Here is a 15861-nt window from a genome sequence, read left to right as displayed (position 1 = left end):
GGTGCGCACGTGGGGTTTAACCAAATTTTCTAGAGATGTGATACGGATTTTGTTCTATAAAATACACTAATTTTTTTTAACGGATGCGCCCGCCTACCCTAAACTCTACCTATATCCGCCCCTTCTTGGTCGGGGGAACGAAATTATTCCAAAATGCCTATGAATGTATAACAAAGATAGGAAAATGGTTGTTTTGGTAATTTTCTCTTAGTGTGATTTCTAATGTAAAGTTTATATATAAAAGTATGAAATAATGGATTTTAATAATCCAAACTATTAGCCGTTAGCCGGTAACGGTCTCAATTTCAAAATAACCAGTGGTGGTACTACATTTTCACATGTTGTAAACTAATGGACTTTATTAACAAAACCTTAATTTCTTTTTGTCCTCTTATCATTTTTGGTTAATAAAAGTCCATTGGTTTAGAATATATAAAAAGGTGGGACCACCACTGTTTATTTTTTAAGTTGGGACAGTTGCCGGTCAACAACTAATAGTTATAATTCATTATTCCTAAAATATTGATAATAATTAATTGCCAATATGTATGTTGTGATGATATGGTTCAGATTAAATGGCCATAAGAACTTGAGAGAAAAGTAGAATGGAAATGGACTTTCATATGCATATCTTTATTCATACGAAAGCATCCATTTTATAGGATTACAAAGCAAAGCAAAACAAAATAACTAATAATGTGGGATAATGGAATTAACCACTTCCTTCTTATTCGACCCCTTAACTACAATTCAAAACAATTAAAGTGGAAAATAAATAATAATAATATGCAGACTAGATGTGGCTATGGAACATATCATGTCGTCAATGACTTTGTCTAGAATGTTGTGCCTCGAGGGATACTCTTCCCACTACATTCGTATAAGGTCATCCGTAGTCATAAAGCCCCTTGTGGGGCGTTATACGACACGTGTCGTGCCACGTCACACGGGGGCTTTATGGGGCGTTATATCACTAGAGCCCGTAGTCATAAAGCCCCTACCCATCATTACCTAAATATTAATTTTCAATTTTATTAATTAATTATAAAAACCTTAACTGAATTTGATTGGTCCATTTTTGAAAAGAAGCATCCATAGCGGCGCCATATCCATAGCGCTGCATCCTTTTTTTTGTCTCATAACGCCCCCCGTAATGGTGTTCGGGGCGTTATGGGGGCGTTATGAAGGAAAAGGGCGCCATATACAGCCCCATTACACATACTCTAAGAGTTGGGTTTAGATTCAGAATGAATTGATTTAGATCAACATGTTCTTGTCGTATAGGAGGGATTCCGTTAACAGTGATTATGTTTATTGGTTCCCGGCAGCAAGTAAGGTGTGATGAGGTTAGGGCTGAGCAGTTTACGGTTCCGAACCGTTAGAACCGAAGAATTGAGCCGGAACCGCTAGATCCGAACCGTATTTTTACAAATAGGTTCCGGTTTCCATTGGCGAAGCTTGGGGGGTCGATTTTTCCCGATTCCAGGGGGCCGAAAACGTATATACCTAAAAATTTATATACGAAGGTACTGTTCATAACACTACGCGTCGAAAAGTACGGAGCCCCCCCCCCCCCCCCCCCCCCCGCCCCAAGGAAGTTGCGCCCCTGCCGGTTTCAGTTCTTAAATTTTTGTGAAAATGGTTCCCGGTTAACGGTTCCGGTTCCGAAGCGCTAGAACCTTATGTAGATGTTTATGAGAAAACTGAGAGGATGAAGATCGAATGAAGTTTGAAAATGTTTGTTTTAATTGTTAACACCAACGGTTGGAATTGTTTGATTTAGAGTTTGTTTTATGTTTTAAAACTTTTTATTGTTGTTACTTTTATTTTGGATGGTTTGAACTTGAATGTTGCAACTCTTACTTATATGTTTTGAATGGTTGGATTGATTTTTATTGAATTGTTAATTTTAGGATTTAATTAACAACCGGTTCCGGCGAGACCGTTTCCACAAGAACCGTTTAATCCGGTTCTTAACCGAACCGGAACCCTTAAAATACGGTTCGATTCCGGTTCTTATTTTTAACATTAAACGATTCCAGTTCAATTCCAATTCAATTCGGTTTGGTTTAGTTCTAAACCTTTGCTTAGCCCTAGATGAGATAGTTTCATGTATTACAAACTTCGAATGGAAAAGCAATGTGTCAAAAACACCAAAATAGCAACAATACAACTTTATAAATAAGAGCTTATATAGAGCATTGTGCCATACAAAACAACACCTCAAACAAAAATAGGGTTATTGGATTTTATCACTCTAAACTATCGGCTATTGGCCGCTGCTACTCCCAACTATCATTTTGACGTCCGTCACCCCCAACTTAACAATTAGTGTGTTCTATCACCACGTTGTTAACTGATTACTCACTTTTGATCCTGTTACTATATTTTGGGGGAGTCATAGGGATCTTAGGAATGTTTTAGCGAACTTAGGACACTCCCAAAAGTATAGCAACAGGATCAAAAGTTAGTGATGAGTTAACGACATGGTGACAAAGCACACTAAGTGTTAAGTTAAGGGTTGCATGCGTCAAAGTAATAGTTGGGGGTGGCAGCGGCCAATAGCCAATAGTTAGGGGTGATAAAATTCAATAACCCATAATAATAATAATAATAATAATAATAATAATAATAATAATAATAATAATAATAATAATAATAATAATAATAATAATAATAATAATAATAAATAGCCTACACACATCTAACAAACACAAAATAAAAAGATGTGTATGACACTACACACACTACTTAAAACTTCATAAGAAAATTAAAACATATCAAATTTGGGGCACGTTACGCCTCTCAAATAACCAAAAACGTACATAATACCATAAGGGAACATGAGGTAGGCCTAACACTGCTAGGTATGGGGTGTGGGGCGGGGCTTGGAAGGGGGTTTAACGTCGGTTACACCACTCTGGCTCGGTGTTGGATTTGGCATTGCCCGCTTGGCGTTGCTATTCTGTCTGACGTAGGGTGGGGGGGGGGGCTGGATGACGTGGCGGGCTCTAGATGGCTCAAGAAATTGGACCGTTGGCGTGGCCTGGCCAAACGGTTATTTTTTTTTAATTTTTGAACGGTTGGGGCAGCCGCTATGCCAAACCAAGTTTTTTTTTTCTTTTAAAAAGAAATTACATTTTATACCTATAAATACTCAACCCCAAATCATATTCTCCCAATCTTCTTCACCCACACCAACACAGAAAAATAGAAAAAAAACAAAGGTAAATATGGTGCATTGGACCGAAGAAGAAGATATCGCACTTGTTACATCAATTGTCGATGCCCAACGTACTCTACAAGGCGATCAAACCGCGTATTGGGGTCGAGCGTTTCAACAATACCAACGGCTCGTCGGCAACACACGTCACAACTTAAACGCGTATTAACACAAATGGCGTGAGCTCAAACCGAAGTTGGATCGCTTTAAAACTTGCTTCCACCGTGTCCCTGCTGACGACTTGACCAACAACAATCGACTCGAAATCGCGAAGATCGAGTACAAGCACGATGCGAATACGGATTTTAAGTGGATTGCCCACTTTAATATTATCCTACTCTATAGTTTTTTTTTATTTTGTATGATTTAATAAGTAGTTTTTTTTATTTTTTAGGATTTAATAAGTAGTTTTCTTTTATTTTGTAGATTTAATTGTGTTTTTTTATATAAATTGTTAACTTTAAAAAAATAATAAAAGGAATGCCACATGGCACCCCAACGCCAGTCTGGTCACGTTCCCTCCACATCTATTTTTTTGAATTTGAATTAGTAGAGGCCACCCTTGTCACGTCTTCATCCACACACCGAAGTATAACACTAGAATCATCCAATTAATGTCCTCATGTGCATGTGGTGCCCTCCATTTAAGTTGTTATACATATTCTCCAATTTAATTATACAAAATGGGTTAATATATAGCCATTTAAGTTTACACGAGTGAACCGTGAATATGATAAAACCTTCCACAACAATCATTTTATTCATGACATAAAAGGCCGTATTACAATTAACATGTAACATGTGCCAAAAGTTAAGGGTTTGAGTCGTTCCCTTGTTTGAGTCTACTAGTCTTTTCAATTATATCAGGAATGCTCAAAAACCGCTAAAACTATCCAAACCAAGTTATATCAGTTGATTTAGTCAGGTTAATAATAATATTTATTTGGCTTACGGCTTATGGTTTGAAAAGCCGTGTTTTACGATTAACTATTGTAACAACTGCCACTAAAATCAATAATTAGGACAATAATTAGTCAATAAGAAAACCCTAATTGAGACACCCAATTAATTCTGCACTAGCCCTAAAATTTTCAGAGTGATCGGAATTAGGATCAGGGCCCCTAAAACTCAAGGGGGGCAAACCCTAGTTTAATATTTATCTAAATATTTCGTTGCACAGTTCTAATTGGCCAATTCCATTGATTCACCCAAGCTAGTCCCGAGCCTAGGCAGCCTATATTTAGACTGCTTAGCTTACGGACCGTAAGGGTCAGGGCATACGGTCCGTAAGGGAGTCCCAAAACTTGCTATAAATAGCCGACCTTGGCATTAGAACAGAGGTGTTAAAACGTTGCACAAACCTTCTGTGAACGTTGAGATATCCTGAAATCAGTTCACCACACACACACACGATCACGAGGTGCTGCCGCAATCAGGGTAATAACTCGATCGCTATTAAGATTCAACGTCCGATCGATTACAACTATCCAACGATTGTCCGAGTGCTGCTCAAATTGAGCTTGTACTTTGTTATTCATTGTGATTTCAACTTGAATGTTTGAGTGTTGTTCGAATTCGGACTATGCTCTGTCATTCGTTGTGAATCCATTGAATTGTTAAGTATCGCACTTGATAATCGTTGTGAGGGTTTAATCTCGTGAATTGACGTAACTGCTGAATTAGTTACTAATCCCGTTTGTGTGTGTGCATTGTTATTTAAATTAGGTTAGCAGGCTAATCAGTAAAGCTTATACTCTGCTCGTAAATCTGCAATGTGAGTCATTCCACTTTTATAAACTCTTTTCTCACAGTTTGTGAGTCATTCTCTTTTTATCAACTGTTTTACAAAACTCCAAGTTATTTTTAAAGTTATAGTTACAGTGATTAAGTCTATGTAATCACCAAGTTACAGCCGGTATGTGGGGTTTTGTATACTTTACTTATTTTCCGTCACACTTGGACAAACGGGTGGCCAAGGGGTGATCTGACCACAGTCAAAGACACCATTGGACAAATGGGCTAGCCAATGGATGGTCGAGTGACAAATACTGTGGGTAGTTGGTTTGATATCAGAAACATTGTAATTCCCCTTAATACTATAGATTATAACAAATGTGTCGCTTTCAGTAAAATGAATGATTCACTCAGTATTTCCCCGCTGACAAAACCTTTTTCAAACATGTTTCAGGTGATCTGGTATGAGCAAAGAAAAGTGTCGTGGAGCACTCCCAGCTTAGAAAAGTAGCTCAATGTAAATAAATAAATGAACATGTTTTGAAAATAAAGATTTCCCTAAGAAATCACATTATTGTAAATTTCGGGAATTTATCCTTAAGTTATGAAACGGGCAGTTTAAATTATTGAAAGATCCTGTTTTAAAAAGACTTCCGCTGTCGCCTAAATTAAATACCACGGGATTCCTGTCCCGCGGCTCCTGAAACGGGTCAAACCGGGTCGGGGGCCGTGACAGGAAAATGTGGTATCAGAGCCACTGTTTTAAGCTTACTGATTAAGCTCACTATTTTAATTAGGAAAATTTTATTTGTCATTCTGTGAATATATGCTTATTAATTGATTAATTGTTAAAAATTACAGTGTGGGTAAACAAAAGATTTCTGCTATCTACCGCAAATTAGATAGTACACCTAAAGAACAGGGAACCTCTTCCTCCAAAACTTCCGTTAAGTTAGAGGAAGGAATCTTTGTCCGTAAGGCAAATTACGAAAATCCACTTACACCAGAGAAAAGGAATTTGATTATTAGGAAGAGTCAAGAGAAAAAGAAACCCCAAACCAAGAGAGTGAGGTTTAACCCGAAAATTCAGGAAATTAACAGTAATCCACCAGGAGAAAATAACTTAGATGAAAAATGGGCAAATCTGTATCTGCTCGCTACTATAGCAGAAAATGCAAATCTTTAAGCTTTAAATCTAGAAATATTTACTTCCCAGTAAATAAATAAATAGATCCGAGTGTGTTCTGTTTGCTGTTATGTTGTACAAATTGGTGTGCAATAAAAATGTTTATTTGTTAAGCTTTGTTCCAAAGTTTTAACTTAACATTTTGTGCATTTTGCATATATGCTACACAGCATGAGTGAGATATCAGAGGCGTTTCAGAACCTCAACCTCTATCCTGTGCCAATTGAAGTCTCCCACAACTTCACTGGTTACATTGCTGACATAGAGGAACCTCTGGAATTCCAAGCTCCACCGCTGGAAAAAGCAAAACCTAAAAAGAAGAGAAGATATGTAGGGTGGCGAAAGGTGCGCATAAGGAAACCTAGGAGAATCCCTAAAATAGAAAACCCTGTGAGTGTGAGCAAGGGAAAAGAAATAGAAACCGGAGAAAGTTCCAAGCCAGCAGAAATAGGGATAGACCTAAAGCAAAAGGGAATAGAGATCGGAGAAAGCTCTAAACAGTCTGAGGAAATCACATTCCAGGACGAAATAGACCGCCTACTGGATAATTGTGATGTTCTAGAGCCTATCAACGATAATCTCTTCTCTTATCCTGCTACAGCTCAATTCCCAATAAACCTAGGACCAGCTATTCAGACCCACTAGTTCACACCCGACCATTAGGCCAAATGGAGGAATGGTGGACCAATGACTGGCAATTCCAAAATATAGTTAATAGTCTCTATAGTTTTCTCCCACAGTTTGATCTAGAACCTATCCCTAATCCGCCAATGAGCTATGAAAATTTAGCTGAACTGCGTCAGTTTGGTGAAGAACTGATAGGCACCGGGAATAGGATCCGGGAAACGGGGGAGCAGATTTCTTGGAAGTACGACGAGAGGGAGCGTTGTTACTGAAACTGCCAGCGAACCAAAAGATAGGAGGGGTTTGGAGAAGTTTGTTTGTATTATAACTAATATAGTAAAACTGATTCTGTAAAATGGGCAATAAAACACTGTAAGATAAAAAGTGTGTATTGAAGCAGGTATAATATATAAAACAAAGCAGAAGTCGAGGCATCGACAATTTTGGCTATGCTTGCATGTTATATTGATCTATGTGTTTATCTGTGATTTTGGTATTAATAATTAGACACTAATAATTTCTATTAATACTAATTAGCAGATGGAAAACGCTAATAGTGAACCAGTTAATGAAGTAAATCAGTCTGAGCAAAATCAGGAAGATCAATATATAACTAGACAAGATATTGAGCACTTTATTGCTCAAGGGATAGCCAATGCTATTCCAGAAATTGTGGCTGTTGTTCAGAAACCTGCCGAACCACAATTAATTCCTAGTAAACGTATTCCGGAAGATAACGGCAGTAACAACATAAATGGAGGCGGCAATCATGACGATCATGATCCGCAACAGGCCCCACTCCCTAAGAGAATGAAAGCTGCAACGCCTGGTTGCACTTACAAAGAATTTCTTGCCTGTAAACCCGCAGAATTTGCAGGTAATGAAGGGGCAACTGCAACACTGCTTTGGTTAGAGAAAACCGAGGCAGTAATTGCAATAAGTAAATGCGCTGAAGAAGATCAAGTGATGTATGCGTCAAACTTGTTCAAAGAAGGGGCGCTAGAATGGTGGAACACGGTGCTACAAGCAAAAGGAAGAAGAGTGGCCTATGCAATGAATTGGGAAGAATTTAAGAGTCTTGTCGAAAGAAAATTATGTCCCAAATACGAGAAGGAACAAATGGCAAACAAGTTCCTGAGTCATCGTATGTTAGGTGTAGACTGTCGAGGATATACTTCGACATTCTTCGAATATGCGAGAGTGGTACCTTCCCTGGCTTCGCCAGAACCGGTACTTATTTCCCGTTATATTTGGGGATTAATTGGAGAAATCCGTAACATCGTTAAAGCTGCGAGACCACGCACGATTGACGATGCTGTGGAATTAGCTAATACCTTAACCGATGAACTAGTCCGCACCAGAGAAGAAGATCGCAAGAAGGAATTGGCTCAGAAGATTACCCAAGGATTTCGCGTGGGTAATAGTAACAATAAGTTCAAAAAGAGGGGAACAGGGCAATCCTCATCACCTCCTTTCTGCAGAAATTGCAAAAAGAAACACTATGGACAGTGCAATATATTTTGCAACTTCTGCAAGGCGAAAGGACATCGGGAAGAAGACTGCAGAAGGAAAACAAGAGTCTGTTATAACTGCAGAGAAACAGGACATTTCCAGACTGAATGTCCTAAGTTAGCTAAACCAGCAGACAGTAGAGCTAAAACGACCGAAGGAACTACTAAGAAAAATGCACGAGCATTCCAGCTGACCACTCAAGAAGCCGAACTCATTCCAGACGTGATAGCGGGTACGTTCTTAGTACATAACGTCTATGCAAAAGTATTATTTGATTCTGGTGCAAACCAAAGTTTCATTAATACTGCATTCTGTCAAGCTCTTAACTTACCTCTAAATACCCTTAGGCAGATCTTTACTGTTGAAACAGCAGATGGAAATTCTGTCAACATAGACAAGGTTTTGCAAGAAGTAAAGATAGAATTATTAGGCCATAAGTTTTCTGCAAACCTGTTACCTATGAATTTAGCCGGATTCGATATGGTATTAGGAATGGATTGGTTAATAGCCAACCATGCTCGAATCTTGTGTGATAAGAATTCCGTAGAAATACGTACTCCCACAGGAGAAGTAATTCTAATTACAGGAGATAGACCTCGAAAGCCACTGAAATTCATTTCAGTAATGAAATTGGCTAGTTATTCAAGGAAACAAGAAATGGTGTATATGATTTCTGTAATCATTAACACTAAAAGTAAGGAACTCCAGGACATCCCTATAGTTTCAGAATACCCAGATGTTTTTCCAGAAGAATTACCTGGTTTACCACCTGATAGGGAAGTAGAGTTTAGAATTCATTTAATTCCAGGTACTACACCAATAGCTAAGACACCTTATCGATTAGCACCTACTGAAATGCTAGAATTGAAAAAGCAATTAGATGAATTACTAAGCAAAAGATTCATACAACCTAGTTCATCCCCTTGGGGTGCACCAGTGTTGTTTGTGAAAAAGAAAGATGGATCAATGAGGATGTGTATCGATTATAGGGAATTGAATAAAGTCACAATTAAGAATCGATACCCATTACCTAGGATTGATGATCTTTTTGATCAATTGCAAGGAGCTAGGTATTTCTCTAAGATAGATTTAAGATCTGGATATCACCAATTGAAAGTACAAGAGGAGGACATACCTAAAACTGCTTTCAGAACTAGGTATGGTCATTATGAGTTTACAGTCATGCCCTTTGGATTAACAAATGCTCCAGCTGCATTTATGGACATGATGAATAGGATTTGTAAACCATACTTAGATAAATTTGTAATCGTGTTCATTGACGATATACTTATTTATTTCAAAAGTCAGGAGGAACATTGTAAGCACTTACATGCATTCTTAACTTTGTTAAGAAAGGAAAAGCTTTATGCCAAATTCTCGAAGTGTGAATTCTGGCTACAAGAAGTGCAATTTTTAGGTCATATGGTGAATTACGAAGGAATTCACGTAGATCCTGCTAAAATAGAAGCAATCACGAATTGGAAAGCTCCACGAACGGCTATGGAAGTTAGAAGTTTTCTAGGATTAGCTGGATACTATAGACGATTTATTAAAGATTTCTTTAAGATAGCTGTACCTTTAACTAAGCTAACATGTAAAGCCGTTAAGTTTGAATGGGGATCTAGACAAGAGGAAGCTTTTAGGATTCTAAAGCACAAACTGACAAATGCTCCAATTTTAGCTTTACCCGAAGGAACTGAGGATTTTGAAGTATACTGTGATGCTTCAAAATTAGGATATGGATGTGTGTTGATGCAACGCAAAAAGGTAATTGCGTATGCCTCTAGACAATTGAAAAAGCACGAAGAAAATTATACAACTCATAATCTAGAGTTAGGAGCCATAATTTTTGCCCTTAAGATTTGGAGACATTATCTGTATGGAAGTAAGTTTACTATCTATACGGACCATAAGAGTTTAAGGTATATATTTGGGCAAAAAGAGTTAAATATGAGGCAAAGAAGGTGGATGGAAATCCTAAGTGATTACGACTGTGATATTCAATATCACGAAGGAAAGGCAAACGTAGTTGCAGATGCCTTAAGTCGTAAGTATCATGAAAAGCAAAAGAGAGTCCGTGCTCTTAGGATAAATCTACAATTAGATTTAATGGAACAAATAAAGGAAGTTCAGGGAACGGCAATCAAGGACGATGCCGAAGGAATGAAAGGTTACCTAAAAGAATTAGAACAAGGAAAAGATGGAATTTGGAGATTCCACAAGAAACAAATTTGGATACCTAAGCAAGGAGAATTAAGAAATAAGATTTTAGAAGAATCTCATAAATCAAGGTATACTGTACATCCAGGAAATAATAAGATGTACCAGGATTTAAGAAATAATTTTTGGTGGATAGGAATGAAAAAGGATATAGCCGAATACGTATCTAAGTGTCTAACCTATTCACAAGTTAAAGCCGAACATCAGAAACCTTCAGGACTACTACAACAGTTAGAAATGCCTGTATGAAAATGGGAACTCATAACAATGGATTTTGTTACTAAGTTACCCAAAACCAGAAAAGGCAATGATGCTATTTGGGTAATTGTGGATCGATTAACCAAATCAGCTCATTTTCTACCAATAAAGGAAACCTTTAGCATGGAAAGGTTAGCCAAGTTGTATGTAGATGAAGTAGTATCCTTACATGGAGTCCCACTCTCCATTGTATCGGATAGAGATAGTCGTTTTACTTCCCGTTTCTGGACAAGTTTCCAAGAAGCAATGGGAACTCGACTTAATTTGAGTACTGCATATCATCCTCAAACGGACAGACAAAGTGAAAGGACGATACAAACCCTGGAAGACATGCTCCGAGCATGTGTAATTGACTTTGGTGGTAATTGGGATAGCCATTTACCATTAATTGAGTTCTCCTATAACAATAGTTATCATTCGAGCATCGAGGTTGCTCCATTCGAAGCACTGTATGGACGCAAGTGCAGAACTCCCGTTTGTTGGGCAGAAATAGGAGAAAGTCAGTTATCAGGTCCAGAGATTGTGCAAGAAACTACTGACAAGATATCGCAAATCAAGGAAAGACTGAAGACTGCTCGAGATCGTCAGAAGAGCTATGCAGACAATCGCCGCAAGCCGTTAGAATTCCAAGTCGGAGACAAAGTACTATTGAAAGTTTCTCCTTGGAAAGGAGTAGTGCGATTTGGTAAGAAAGGAAAACTGAGTCCTAGATATGTTGGACCATTCCCAGTGATCCAACGAATCGGACCAGTAGCTTATCGTTTACAACTACCAGAAGAGTTAGCTGGAGTACATGATGTGTTTCATGTATCCAATCTCAAGAAATGTCTATCAGACGAATCCCTGGTAGTACCTCTTCAAGATATAGAGGTAAATGAAAAGCTGAAATTTGTAGAAAAACCCTTACAAATAGAAGACCGGAAGATCAAGTTTCTCAAACATAAGCGACTAGTACTAGTAAAAGTCAAATGGGAATCCAGGAGAGGACCAGAATATACTTGGGAACTGGAATCAGAAATGAAGCGAAAGTACCCTCATCTATTTCAGTAAATCTCGAGGACGAGATTTTTCTCAAGGTGGGGAGGATGTAACAACTGCCACTAAAATCAATAATTAGGACAATAATTAGTCAATAAGAAAACCCTAATTGAGACACCCAATTAATTCTGCACTAGCCCTAAAATTTTCAGAGTGATCGGAATTAGGATCAGGGCCCCTAAAACTCAAGGGGGGCAAACCCTAGTTTAATATTTATCTAAAAATTTCGTTGCACAGTTCTAATTGGCCAATTCCATTGATTCACCCAAGCTAGTCCCGAGCCTAGGCAGCCTATATTTAGACTGCTTAGCTTACGGACCGTAAGGGTCAGGGCACACGGTCCGTAAGGGAGTCCCAAAACTTGCTATAAATAGCCGACCTTGGCATTAGAACAGAGGTGTTAAAACATTGCACAAACCTTCTGCGAACGTTGAGATATCCTGAAATCAGTTCACCACACACACACACGATCACGAGGTGCTGCCGCAATCAGGGTAATAACTTGATCGCTATTACGATTCAACGTCCGATCGATTATAACTATCCAACGATTGTCCGAGTGCTGCTCAAATTGAGCTTGTACTTTGTTATTCATTGTGATTTCAACTTGAATTTTTGAGTGCTGTTCGAATTCGGACTATGCTCTGTCATTCGTTGTGAATCCATTGAATTGTTAAGTATCGCACTTGATAATCGTTGTGAGGGTTTAATCTCGTGAATTGACGTAACTGCTGAATTAGTTACTAATCCCGTTTGTGTGTGTGCATTGTTATTTAAATTAGGTTAGCAGGCTAATCAGTAAAGCTTATACTCTGCTCGTAAATTTGCAATGTGAGTCATTCCACTTTTATAAACTCTTTTCTCACAGTTTGTGAGTCATTCTCTTTTTATCAACTGTTTTACAAAACTCCAAGTTATTTTTAAAGTTATAGTTACAGTGATTAAGTCTATGTAATCACCAAGTTACAGCCGGTATGTGGGGTTTTGTATACATTACTTATTTCCCGTCACACTTGGACAAACGGGTGGCCAAGGGGTGATCTGACCACAGTCACAGACACCATTGGACAAATGGGCTAGCCAACGGATGGTCGAGTGACAAATACTGTGGGTAGTTGGTTTGATATCAGAAACATTGTAATTCCCCTTAATACTGTAGATTATAACAAATGTGTCGCTTTCAGTAAAATGAATGATTCACTCAGTATTTCCCCGCTGACAAAACCTTTTTCAAACATGTTTCAGGTGATCTGGTATGAGCAAAGAAAAGTGCCGTGGAGCACTCCCAGCTTAGAAAAGTGGCTCAATGTAAATAAATAAATGAACATGTTTTGAAAATAAAGATTTCCCTGAGAAATCACATTATTGTAAATTTCGGGAATTTATCCCTAAGTTATGAAACGGGCAGTTTAAATTATTGAAAGATCCTGTTTTAAAAAGACTTCCGCTGTCGCCTAAATTAAATACCACGGGATTCCTGTCCCGCGGCTCCTGAAACGGGTCAAACCGGGTCGGGGGCCGTGACAACTATATAGTTTATGGTTTGAAGGGGTATGGTACTAAATCCTGAGCCAACTAATCAGGTCGCGTGTGGGACTATACTCTTAGTCTTATTAGACTAATTTGGGTAGCTTTTCCAACCTTGCGCCGGCCAATCAGGTGTAACCTAGGTCGCGCGCGGGGTCAGGGTAAACACAAGACCAGATTTCACACTTGGCTCCTTGGATGGAAACCCTCACTTCCTGGACCTTGCGCCGGCTACACGGGATATCCCCCGTGGTCGCGCAGAGGACAGAAGCACAAGTAATCCAAGAACAAGTACTAAAGGTACAAGTAGCAGAGCAGTGGACCAATGAGCGTCCAACAGGCTGTATCTGATCATTCTCCACGATTAACAATCGTACAAGAGACAAGAAGGTACATAAGGACGCATACGTGGCACCAATCAGCGTGCGCCGACATCTGCTCCACGATCTCCACTTAGCAGCTGATGACAGACGAGACAACAAGGACAACGGTCAGGCCACATGGATCCATTCAGCATGCGTCAGCTTCTCTCTCGCCTAGAAGCACCAACGGTCGTGGTAGAGGGGACAAAACGAATATTCTTTGTTGTCGACCATAGGCCCAAGGCCCATCAGCCCATCTACTTCCTCACCACTCCGGCTATAAATAGTGACGTTCACATCCAGGTTTAAGGATTCTGCTTCCTTACTCTCTCACTCTTAATCACACATTTATATCCTCAAACCATATACTTATTCTCACGACGGAGGGTGGTTACGAGGAGAACCCCCTATTCCCCTCCTCGTAACGAGCTTAACGGTGTATTTAGTGTTTTGCAGGATCATCACATCACAGCTTGGGCGAGATAAAGAAGATTAACCTTATTTGTAGAGGCACAAACCACAAATTGGTCACCAGATTAGTTTGATGTTTCTTCAAAATCGACTAGGTAAACCAAACCAACTAAAATATTAATAAAAATTATTAGAAACTTGAATCTGTAAAATTTCAACAGAAAAAGTATTATATTATTGCACTCTTCTATGAATATAACAAGTATGATGAGTTGCACTCGTCTAAGTATTTACTTGTAACTAGATGATTTTCCGCCCGCGTGTTGTGGCGGGGACCCAATGACTGCAAAACGCGTATCAGCAACGGCAAGCAAATACCGAATATCAAAACATAAATAAAAATGTCGTGGTAAGGATAGTCACTCCGTCCTAAAAAAAGCGATTTTAAATAACCTAATATATAATAATAGGACCCACACATCCTACATGTTGAAAATTCGGTTGTTTTCAGTTCAGTTATTACGGTACTAACACGTTGAAATATGATTGAGCTCGGTACCGGTAACGGCACCGAAAGTACCGATCCGGAAAATCTCGAAAATAGGTACTGGCACCGAAAATACTCGGTACAATACGGTATGGTATTTGAAGGTAAAAATCAATAAATACAGGTATGGTGCTAGACCGATGTAGAACCGAAAGTAACGATTCTAAAAACGCCAAAAGGTGGGTACCAAATTGGTACCGTAAATGATTTGGTATAGTAAATTTGGTACTGATACAATACCGGTTTGATTACAGGATTTGATATGATTTGCTCATCAATAATCAAAATATCCAAGTTAATTTAACAATTCATTCATTACAGAAAAAAGACAAAAAAAAAAAGCAAAATAATTGTATATATAAAACCTCATTTTAACGAAATACAGTTTACTTACTATGTGTATGAAAAGTAATCAAAACGGTGCAATTACTTGCATTGCTACGTTGCTACAGGATTTGATGAGCTCGGTACCAACCGGTACCGAAAATACCGTTACCGAAATCCCCAAAAGTGGGTACAAGTACTGAATATACCTGGTACGGTACTGTTCGGTACCGATCGATACTGGTACGACAACGGTATCTGAGGGTAAAAAACAGTGCTAAACCGGTACCGAAAATATACCCGATTTGGTTAATTTAATACCGGTATCGGTACCCGGTACCATTTACTCAGCACTTACTAATGTTACTATTCATTCAGTTTTAATATATAGGTAATATATATAGGTAATTGTAATGTAATAATTTATTAATCAAAATCAATTTCTTCCTTTTATTTTTTTACTCTTAATTTTTGTTTTTTTTTGTTTGTAAATCCTTTCATACTAATGCGTTCGATCTTTTTCTAAACCCGTTTGGCTGGTCCAGCCAACTCTATGGATCCGTTGTAGTTCATTCAAATTCGACCCATAAAATCTCTGTCAAAATTTGCCAAACCTGACCATAAACTCCATTATGTGATATGATTATATGATTCAGATGCGATTTTTACTTTATAAATAGTTAATTTCCCCCTCTATCCTAGAGATGAAGTGTTCAAATACAGTAAGATGCAAGCGTTGGTGATTAATTTGTTGGTAATTTCGAATTAAAGTTCCTTTGCATGCAAGGCAAGGAAACTAATTAAGGAGTGGGTAATTATTAGTTATAATTATCATGTCCAAAAATGAATTGTTTATTAGCAATCCTAGTTATAATCTGATAGGTGTGTTTATATT

The sequence above is a fragment of the Helianthus annuus genome, chromosome 2 (assembly GCF_002127325.2).
Source record: "Helianthus annuus cultivar XRQ/B chromosome 2, HanXRQr2.0-SUNRISE, whole genome shotgun sequence".
NCBI lineage: Eukaryota > Viridiplantae > Streptophyta > Magnoliopsida > Asterales > Asteraceae > Helianthus > Helianthus annuus.
This window is presented reverse-complemented; position numbering follows the sequence as displayed.